Source organism: Mesoplodon bidens (genome assembly GCF_964165515.1).
Source record: "Mesoplodon bidens genome assembly, chromosome: 12".
NCBI lineage: Eukaryota > Metazoa > Chordata > Mammalia > Artiodactyla > Ziphiidae > Mesoplodon > Mesoplodon bidens.
This window is the reverse complement of record NC_138168.1, coordinates 85,929,891-85,938,769: the sequence shown is the minus strand read 5'-3', so window position 1 is coordinate 85,938,769 and position 8,879 is coordinate 85,929,891. Positions and strand designations below refer to the sequence as shown.

At 48.6% G+C, this 8,879-nt stretch overlaps 1 pseudogene across 1 annotated transcript; it reads left to right on the top strand.

Annotated features, from left to right (window-relative positions):
* Nucleotides 1-783: 783 nt before the first annotated feature.
* Nucleotides 784-2,085, top strand: LOC308625907 (coiled-coil domain-containing protein 86-like; annotated as a pseudogene). Its single transcript has one exon. The product of its transcript is annotated as a coiled-coil domain-containing protein 86-like (transcript).
* Nucleotides 2,086-8,879: the final 6,794 nt, after the last annotated feature.

Here is an 8,879-nt window from a genome sequence, read left to right as displayed (position 1 = left end):
CTGCAGAGAGAGGTTTACCCCAGATCATGAGTGGTCTTAAAGGGGTTGCTTTTTGTACTTCCTTTTATCAACAATTAGAAGCCACTGGAATTCTGTTTGGAGCCTTCAGTTCAATGCTTTGAAAATCCTTTATTGTGTCTAACGTTTCTCCTCTCACATTTTAAATCCACTTACTCATGGACTTCTGAATGCATATAGAGAACAGCGGAGCAGGAGATTCTAGAGGTTTCCAGACTCCTTCCTGTAGAGTGCTGGGGATTCCAAGTCGGGACCTCAGAGGGATGGGGGATGGGATAGCTGGACCCGGGCCCCACCTGGACACCAACCGGAGGAGCTTCCTCAGTTTTACATGTTGCAGGTATTATGTGCAAGATCTTACTTATAGAAAGAGCTCTACTGTTTTTTGTCTTTTTTTTTATTGCTTGAAAAACCCTTTATATTATTATCTTCCAGAATACATATAATAAAATAGTCTCTTTCATGTTAGCTGTTTAAGTACTGGGTGTGTTTCCCATTCTCTTCATATGTCTTTTATGGATTCTTCATTTACTTTAAATCCCTTTATCTGGGTTAGTCTGATAAAATTGGGTACCAAAAATACTCAAATTATGCCAAAAGAGGCCTTTAAAAAATATAGTCGCACGTAATGCCTTAAAATCCTAAAGGGGTTATTTAGTTACCATGCATCTTCAAAAATCTCATGTTAATTAGTAATTATGGATCTCATTGTATAATTATAAGATTTTAAAAGTAACTGTTCGATTTGGAAACTCTGGCCGGGCCATGGATACGCCGCGGAGGCGCAGCCGGCGGCTGGAAGGCCCAAAGCCTGAGTCCCCCGGGAACCCCACCTCAGTTCTGCGGGCCAGACGGGCCCTTGTGGAGCTCGAGTCGAACCCAGAAGAAAAGAGGGAGCCCGGGTCTCCTCGGAGGGTGCGGCCACCCGGCCTGGGGTCTCCCAGACATCAGCCGGAGACAAGCCCGAGATCACCCAGTCTATAGGACGGGGGAAGCTTGGGGTGCCCCCGACAGCGGCCAGAGCCGGGCCCAGGGTCCCCCCAGCGTCAGCGAAACCCAGGCCTGGAGTCGCCCCAAAGACAGCCGGAGTCGAGTCCTGAATCCCTCCGACCGCAGCTAAAGCCAAGTGGGGAGTCGCCGAAGTTTTCCCAGGACCAAGAAGAAGCGGACTCGGAGTTGCCCAAGAGTAAGGAGGAGGCCCCCGCGGGGTCCCCCCGACATCGGCTGCCGCCGGGCCCGGGTCACCAGAGTCCTACCCGGGTCCCGAGCCCGCTCAGCCGCTGCAGGGCTGACACCCCAGCGCCCGGCTTCCCCCGGGATCTGCGTGAGCCGAGGAAGCCACCGCCGGCCGGGCAGCCGGAGAGAGACGGCCTCGGGCCAGAGAAGCGAGAAGGCTCTTCAGCCCAGGCCCCAGCGTCCAAGACACCGAAGGAGGAGGACGTCCCTAAAGTCCCGACGGGGAAGCCCAGGTCCGGGCGGGTGCGGAAGAACAGCTCAAAGAAGAGCGTCTCCCAGATGGTCCTGCGCACATCCTGGCAGCGGAAGATGCAAGACGGGCAGGAGACAGAGCGGGCAAGGACTTGGCCCGGCACCTGGAGGAGGAGAAGGAAGCGGCGGCGCCGCGCCGAGAACCCGCAACGCCGCCCGGAGAATGAGCGGAAGGCGGAGATCGTCCAAGCGACCCGGAGCCCCGCCAGGCGCAAGCGGGCGAAGAGGCAGCCGCTGCGCTCCGCGGAGAAGCCGGACGCTGGCCCAGCTGCAGAAGCTCCGGGCTCTGGATGGCCGAGGCCTTCTGTGGCCAACCGCCGTGTCACACACGGCAGCCCTCAGGCCACTGGCCACACGCCTCTGCTGACCCAGGACTCCAACTCCGTGACTCCAAAGCAGGGGCTCCACCCGAGACGGGGCTCTGAGCCTTCCAAAGGGCTCACAGGCAGGTCTCTGTGGCACAGAGACCCAGAGGTAGCCTGGGACCTGTCAGAGACTGCAGGGAGGAGGGTCAGCTCACTCCTCTCCAAGTGCCTTCAAACCATGAAGAGTAATTTCTGGTTCCTCAGGGAGCTGTGACTGGAGGGTGACTCCCCAAAATATGTACGTTCTGTCTCAGAGTCCTGGGTCTAACCCAGGCCAGGAGGCCGGAAGTCAGGAACCCACCTCTCCTCACACACACCTCCCCAAAGGCTGCTTTGAGTCTCTCTGCATCCTCCCACTGCCCCTGTCACCCAGCGGACTGAATCCAGCTCCCCCCCACTTTTCAACACTTAAGGTTAAAATGGGCAGGTTGCAGGGGGCAGGGTCTATCTAGCTCCCCCTTTCCTGTACCAGACTCTGCAGAAGCCCCAGGGATCTGATTAACTCATGCCATCCAGTCTACAGTAGAAATATTTATTGAACGCCTGCTGTGTACAGGCACAATTCTACGTACCAGGGAATACAGACAAAAATCCCTGCCCTCAAGGATCTTTCATTCTGATGGAGAAAGCATAATAAACAAATAAAATGTAAAAAAAAATAACTGTTAAACTTCATTTTTATTAAATAAATCAGTAACAGATGATCAGCAACAGATTTTCTACAAAGAGGAAGTGGAGTATGCAGAATTGGCTTCTAAACCTTCCAACCAAACTGACCAAGCTCACCCACTCCCTTCCCCAAACCCATTTGTAAGTTGATCTCTTAGCAAAAGAAAGAAAAAAGACTTCCCAGTTTTGAGACTTATATGGAATAAAGAACACGCTCTGCCTCTAGACTGTGGCCAACTCTGACTTTCCTGTGATCTGTGCTTCCTCGCTGTGTGGTGAGAGGGTGAACTCACACAGGAAAGCTCTTCTGGATTGCTGGGGACGGACCGCTTGGGAGAGTTTATCTGCCTCCGTTGCTGAGTTGTCTGGTCTCCTTTCTTCCTCTTCTCCTCACAGGCTTTCTTTTTATTTTCATTGATAATTGATCATATCTTAGCTGCCAATCAACTGCAACATTTCATGATGGCTCCAGACACTCCTCCACGGCACCCGGCTGTTTGTTTTGGGGGATTCCCTGAATCTGATGTGTCCAGGCAAAGCCTGTGACAGAAACCCACCCAAACCCAGAAGTGTTGGCAAAGGAATTCCCCAGGGTGTGTTCAGTTGAAGGGCTTCTCTAAACCTCCTCTGTATCCCTCACTGTCTTCTGAAAAGGCACAAAGGGAAGCCACATGTGACTGTAATTTACAATGGCTAATGAACAAGGGCTGGGCTGGGGAAGTCATGCTGAAGGACTCCTAGGCGGACAGCGCTGTGCCCCAATACAGGTGTTCAGACATTCAGCCATTCATTCCACTAAATGCATTAAGGGCCTCATTAATCCAGGAAGGGATGGGCGCACAAGGCATCGACCAGAAAGCGAATCCAAGGCTGGAGAATTGAGTCTAGAGAGAAATATGGGGAGGACACGAGATGGTGCTCCCATGCGTGTCACACCCACAAGCAAGTCCCAGCTAGATTGCACTGATTCCACCCCTTCGCTCTTGCACAAGAAAGTGTAGAAGAATGCAAAGCAGAGTGCTGCTCTTGTAGGCATACATCTGAATCAGCTCTAATTTACATAAAAAAGTAAATCATTTGCAAATTTTAGTACCTGAATATCAGCCTATCACATTCCTTAGAAATGATCCCAACAACCTATGCATTTCGGCAACAAGTTCAAGGGTAAAGCAGACGCCAAACATCCCAGAAGGAAAAGATGGCACATTAAATGGGTATAGTTAAGTAAATTTTAATACTGCGATTATTTGCAAAAAATATGGGTAAGCTTAAATCATCATGGAACAGTGAAGCACAATGGGGCCAGATACAGCAAGGAGACTTTATCCCCCTAAGCCTGAAGGGAGAAGGGTAAAAGGCTCACCAGATTCCTGAGGGAGAAGGAGGGTCACCTGGTGGAAGCTGCAGCCTCTGGGGAAGCCCCTGACATCTGTGGCTCAGCTCCCATCTTCTGAGTTCCTGCTTATAAATGCGGCTGTAAGCAGAGGGCAAGGGATGATGCTGAAGCAGCTCATAGATCCCAGCGCCCCTGGGCACAGAGCAATTTGGATAGTAGTTCAGAGGATTAAAGGGAAAATGTCCAGCACAGGAATCAATTCCAAGAGGAATTGGGTGGGGGGGGGGAATGGGGGTGTTCATCAAAGGGTACACACTTCCAGTTATGATCTGAATAAGTTCTGGGGATGCACTGTCCAACATGGTGACTCGAGTTAACAATACTGTATACTTGAAAATTGCTAAGAGAGTAAAACGTAAATGTTACCACCACCACCATTAAAAAATGATAATTACGTGAGGTGATGGATATGTTAGCTAACCTTATTGTGGTAATCATTTCATAATATATATATACACACATATATCTGTAGGTATCAAATTATCACATTGTACATCTTACACTTACACAATATTATATGTCAATCATATCTCGACAAAGGTGGGGAAAAAAGAGTGTTGTGGAGCTAACCTATAGGTCTGCTTATCAGGTTTAGAGGCATTTAAGGAAGTTGGGATTGAGAGGCTTATTTGTATAGCTGAAATAGGGGTAATACAGTTGACCCTTGAATGACACGGGTTTGAACTGTGCAGGTCCACTTATAATGGCTTTTTTTCAATAAATGCATACTACAGTACTATATGATTCACAGGTGGTTGAATCTGAGGATGTGGAGCCTCAGATATGGAGGGCCAAGTGTAAGGTTATACTTGATTTTCGACTGTGTAGAGGATCGATGCCTCTAACCCCCTCATTGTTCAAGGGCCAACTGTATTCAAGATCCGAGACTTCATGGGACCCAGAGGTATGTTTAGAAGGCTATGGAACCCAAATGCTAGCAGGTAGGGATCTCATTGGGGCATGGAAGGTTGACTTATCACAGCCAGTAGGAGCGTGAATAGGTCTCTCTGTAGGCTGAACTATAATCTAAGCATTTTGGCTCAGGGCAAGGTGAAAGTCTGTTGATATAACTCTGACAGCCATGTAGACTATAACAAATGGGGTAGGCCAAGCAACAAAGGCAAGTAATGTTATGTCTGAACTTGAAAAACATATTCTGGGTATATAAACATACAAAATACATATGTTTGTAGGAATGGGAAAATTACAATAACTTATCCATTTTTCCTGGGGATTTAGGAAAATAAATTGCGTCATTTTCAGGTCCATTGTTTCTGGTAAAGTAACATATATGCACACAGATAAATATACAAGTATTTGCAACAGTCTGAGGTTTGCCACAGTAACTTAACTGTAAAATTTACAGTGGTTCTGCCTCAAAGGCATCATATTTACCATGGGGTGCTGTCTTTACTGAAATGCATTTGGGTGTGTGTGTATTCTTCACTAGAAGAACCGCCACAAATTCAGCAATGCTTGGGTGTGTCAGTTCTGCCAGAATCCAAGGACTTGGACCGATGAAGCTCTCTTCCAGGGCAATAAGACCCCTCACACATATGATATTCCTTTTTTTTTTTTTTTTTTTTTTGTGGTACGCGGGCCTCTCACTGTTGTGGCCTCTCCCGTTGCGGAGCACAGGCTCCGGACGCGCAGGCTCAGCGGCCATGGCTCACGGGCCCAGCCGCTCCGTGGCATGTGGGATCTTCCCGGACCGGGGCACAAACCCGTGTCCCCTGCATCGGCAGGCAGACCCTCAACCACTGCGCCACCAGGGAAGCCCCATATGATATTCTTAATAGAATTCTGTGGCTATCACCTTTGGAGATCACATTTAAGATAGTTATGATTTTTAGCCGTATTTCCTTAAGGAAAAAGTAAAAGTCATCCATAAAATTCACCATAGAACACTTCAACCAAAATAGTTTTTAGGAAAATGAGAATTGACTTTAATAATGGAGAAACTAGTAAGCTATAAAATGAACTCATAATATGGATTTCACCAATTCTGAACTCCTTTGTTGGGCTGTTGAAAGTGACCATGCTACATAAAACAAACAAGTTGTAATACGATAAGGAAGACAACTGAGGCATTCGGGGAAACTATCCACATCTTTTGTGTTTATATAGAACATCAACAGCCATGACAGAGTATTACCTTCAGATATAGTGCATTGAATAGTGTTCTCCCGGAAGATATACTGAAGTCCTAATCCCCAGTACCTGTGAATGTGACTTTACCTGGAAAGAGTATCTGCAAATATAATCATGTTAAGATGAGGTCGTTGTGGGTTAAGGTAGATCCTAAATCCAATGACTAGTGTCTTAATAAGAAAAGGAGAGAGAGAGTTAGATACAGAGAGAACACACTCAGAAGGAAGAAGTCCACGTGAAGACAGAGCAGAGACTGGAGTAAGGCAGCTCCAAGTAACACCAAGCGTTGCTGGCAACACCAGGGGCAAGAGAGGCAAGGAAGCTTCCTCCCCTAGAGCCTCTGGAAAGCCTGGCCCCGCTGACACCTTCATTTCAGACTTCTGCTCTCCAGGACTACAAGAGAATAAATGTCTGTTCTTTCAAGCCACCTGGTTGGCGGGCATTGCGTTGAGTCAGCTCTAGGAAACTGATACAAACGTAAACAAAAGTTTGAACAAACTAACCTTTTCTGTTAGTAACAGGAAGTCACCAGGGCACTTCCCTCTCTGGCACTCCCCATCCCCAGCCCATGACTGAGTCCTTTCAGTTTCCCCACCTTGGTCTCTTGGCTGGTCCATGTCTCCTTCTTCCCAATCACCCCAGTCTGGACCCAGGCTCTGGCACCAACACTGCAGAGTTCTCTCTCCAAACCTCCCTGCTCCCTTGCTTTCCCAGGCTCGAATCCTTTCTCCTGCAGCCAAGGTGACCCTGGCATGGAAATCCATTACACCCCATCCCACGCTCCCACCCTCCCCACTCGCTTTTGTATAGTTTTAACCATTTTGTGCTTTTCACTTCTCACAGAATAAACCCCCAAACCCTTGCTGTGGCGTCTGGTGCCCTATGTGGTCTCATCCCTTCTGGCGTCTCTGGTTCCAGCTCATCCCTCTCTTCTCCTTGCTCCCTGCTCTCGAGATGAGATGCTGCAGCCGTGTTTCTGCTCCCGGAATTCTCCGAGCTCCATCGTCTCCCAGGGCCTTTGCTTATGCTGTTCCTTATGCCTGGAGCAGTCACACCTCCCCTGTGGGCTTTACTCCATGTCCTGCCTATGGAGTTGATCAGTCTTGCAGCCTTTGAGTGCTCACAGCTTCCTGAACTCTGTAATGTTCCTCCCTTTTTAAAAGGAAAAAAACCCCACAAAAGATGTGCATTTAAGTAATCTTGATCCTTTGTACCATCCTTTCTTCTCACTCTTGTTCCATCAAACTTGAAAGAGTTTGTATACGATTGACACAAGAAAATGAATTTAGTTATACAATCCCAGGCTTGTGGGATTACTAAGTGATGAGTGCATTTATTGCAAAAAACATTTTCTCATTAAAAAAGGGAAGAGACCATAAAAAAGATCATCTCTTGTCTCTAAGGCTCTTCGTAAACACCAAGTGTCAAAGGGGCAGCTCTTTACAGCTGTCTGGTCTGCCTCTACCAGGCAGCTTTTCAGCTACTTTGCTGATAAGAAAGTTGGCTCTGATTATTCATGAGACCCAGTCCACAAAAGCAAATTTATAGGAAACTGCTTTAGCTCAGGAACAAGAATCAAGTTTCTGAAAGACACGCTGCTCCCCAGTTAAAGAAACCGGCCTCCCTGGGCAGTGCCGGGGCCTGTCCTCTCTCTGGTGTGTCTCCAAACCTGGGCCAGCTTTGCCCCCTGAACCCCCAAAACTGCCCTTCTGGGCAGCTCCTGGAGTGCAATCCTGTCTAGAAGAGTGGCCCCCAAGACACCCCCTCCCTACCCACTCCTCGTCCTCACACTCAGGACAGTTTACAATTCCTTGCAGATGACCAAACCCACTTCAAACGTCGTGCCGGTGTGTTGGGTGCTGCCATTTCTTTGCGGCAGCTGGAGGTGCTATGCGGACAGCAGCACTGGGGCTCTAGCCCCGGGAGAAGATATGGCTGTGGGGGCCCTGCTCCTTCCAGGCCTCCCCTAGGCCTCCAGGGCGGCTACTTCTGTCCCCAGATGTGCGCTCAGATGTCCACTTCCGTCCGAGGAGAGGGGGCTTCCTGGGAAGGGGCTTGCTGAGGGGTCTATGGGGTGGGGGGACAAAGGATGCTAACAATGTCCCCTGGTATGCTACAAAATAGAGTGTCTAACAAACAATGTCACACGCACAGCTACAAAGCCCCCCCTTAATGATCCCAAATGGTATTGCTTCGCTGGCAGACTGCCAAGAACAGATTTGTATTTTACTTGTTGGTTTACTTGTATTTTATTGGTTGCCTTATATATTACATTTATTTGGCTGGTGCAAATGTATATCCATATGCTCTTTGAGGTTATGTAAAAGATACAGGCCTAAATGAGGGTTTATTGCAAGGACCCTAAGGGGACAAGGAGTCACATGGGATGTGCAAGCTGGGGAGTGGAAGAAGCTTCACAGAAAACCAGAATCGCAGCTCAGGACAGTTGAGAACAAGGTCAAGCGTCTTGTGTGCGCACCTGGCCTCAGCCCCACCAAGGAAGATGGTCTGAACGAGCTGTCTGGCCACCACCCAGCTTCATTCAAGGCCACCTCGTGTCCCTCATTGTCTTTGGCTTGTGACGAGGGCCAGCAAGAGCGAATGCGCTGCTTGGAAGGCTTTCCCCGGAGGGAAGTGTGGCCCGGCAGCCGCAGGCATTCCATGGACGCTTCCATTCTAGTGCTTTGCATTCTTCCAAATACCTTAATTCTCACAGCAAACATAAAAACCAAATATCATTATGGCAGGTTTAAATATGAAAGAGCAGCAGCCTGCAGGGTATCAGGTCAGTT